Genomic DNA, 2,430 nt, shown 5'->3' on the forward strand with positions numbered 1-2,430 from the left:
TGAAGCTTTTATATAGTATTTGATAAAATACCATAAATATAATAATAAAAATTATATTTATGTGGTCTAAGTATGTCTAAAAATTATATATATGTGGTCTAAATATGTCAGGCAATATGTCAGCCAGCATGGAGGTTTTAAAGTGGGGGGGGTGGGGGCGCCTGGGTGGCTCAGTGGGTTAAAGCTTCTGCCTTCAGCTCAGGTCATGATCTCAGGGTCCTGGGATTGAGCCCCACATCGGGCTCTCTGCTCAGCGGGGAGCCTGCTTCCCCATCTCTCTCTGCCTGCCTCTCTGCCTACTTGTGATCTCTGTCTGTCAAATAAATAAATAAAATCTTTAAAAAAAATAAAAAATAAAGTGGGAGGGTGGATTTTCTGATACCAATTTGTAAATCAGGCTTATAGTAAGTTACCGTCAACAAAATTAATTTAAATTACGAACACAAATTGGTTCACATGAAAACATACCTAATCAACTGAAAATCCTTTATAAGTTTTCTTATTTTTTCAAAAGCAGTTCTCTGCATTAGTTAAGGTTATTGTACCTCCATACCTTTAAGTCCGTTTCAACAGAAGTTAACCTGAAATGAGCATAATTATTATGACTGAATACATTTTGAGGGGAAATGACCAAGTGGAACCAGACAGTAAAACTATTGGAAACATTTTTTGCAGTACAGTTATCTGCTGGGAATGGATTCTGTGGACCCAGAAATGTTGGCATGTGTTCCCCAACCCTGGTTCCAGCCTCGTTGCAGGGGACCGCATAAAAGAACAGGATAGGATGTCCCTAACCTGTGAATGCTTCCATCAGGTCAAATTGGTGACTTCTCTGTGGGACTGAGCATGACTCCTGAACTCTTCAGAGACTGAGGGAACAAACAACTCTTGAAGTGACTTGTTCATGGGCAGACTCACATCCTGTGAAGGAAGTTAGAGGGGACTGGATTGTGTTTTCTCCATGAAGCTTATCTTTATGTACTGACTACCACACTTATTTCTCTTCCCCAGTCCTCTCTTTAATGTTTTAAACCAATGTGCTTTTCTCTAAAGAAATTCAAGGACAGATCATCTCAAACAGAGGTATCATTTCCTACCCCAAATTCCTCTCTCCAATATTCTGTATCCCAGCAAGAGGCCCCTCACTCAGTTTATGGATTCTGAACCCTGAGAGAAATCGATTTCTCTTCCCCCTTCACAGTCCTGCATCCAGCCACAAAATGTTGTACATTCAGAGTCTAAATATTTACTTCCTACTTCTTTTCATTTTCATTGTCAACACTTGTATTTCAAACTACCACCTTATACATTTATTTTGCAATAGAACTCCTGTGATAGCTCATTCTATGTGTTGACTAGGTTATGGTGATCAGTTGTTTGGTTAAACAACAGTCTTGGCTGTGAAGGTATTTTTAGATGTGACTAACATTTAATTGCTGGGCTTTGAGGAAAATACATTACTCTCCATAATGTGGGGAGTGCTTGTTCAATCAGTTGAAAGCCTGAAGGGAAAAAAACTGAGGACCTCTGAAAAAGAGGGATAATGCCTTTGAACTCAAGACTACAACATCAACTCTTATGGAATTTTCAGTCTGCTGGACTGCACTGTGGATTTTGAAATTGCCAACTGCAACAATTATGTAAGCCGCTTCCTTAAAATCTCTCTGTATATGTATTTATATATGCATATATACATTTCTTTATTGCTTCTGTATCTCTGGAGAATCCTAATACAACCCTAACCAGCTTTCCTCTACCCTCTTTTACTCTTCCAATTCATTCTCTATACAACAACCACGACCGTAAATCTAAATAGATTTCTTCATTAATATCTCCCAAAGAGCTTAGAAAAAAGGCAAATTTTATTTACTTAATTTTAACTCCAGTATAGTTAACATAGTGCTATATTAGTTTCAAGTGTATAATACAGTGACTCAACAATTCTATGTACCACACTGTGCCTATCACAAGTGCCCTCCTTACTCCCCATCACCTATTTCACCCAGCCCTCCAACCACCTTCCTTCTGGTAACCATCAGGTTGTTCTCTAGAACTAAGAGTCTGTTCCTTGCTTTGTCTCTCTTTTTTCTTTTGCTCCTTTGTTTTATTTCTTAAATTCCACATATGAGTGAGATCATATGATAGTTATCTCTCTCCATTGATTTATTTCACTTAGCATTATATTCTCTAGCTCCATTTATGTTACTGCAAATGGCAAGATTTCATTCTTTTTATAGCTGGTAATATTCCAACATATATATGTATGTTGGAATATATACATTTCTTGTTTACCCACTCATGTATTTTTTTAAATTTTTTAAATTATTTTCAGTGTAACAGTATTCATTGTTTTTGCACCACACCCAGTGCTCTATGCAATCCGTGCCCTCTCCAATACCCACCACCTGGTTCCCCCAACCTCCCACCCCC

Source organism: Enhydra lutris, unplaced genomic scaffold (genome assembly GCF_002288905.1).
Source record: "Enhydra lutris kenyoni isolate GAN:26980312 unplaced genomic scaffold, ASM228890v2 scaffoldscaffold68, whole genome shotgun sequence".
NCBI lineage: Eukaryota > Metazoa > Chordata > Mammalia > Carnivora > Mustelidae > Enhydra > Enhydra lutris.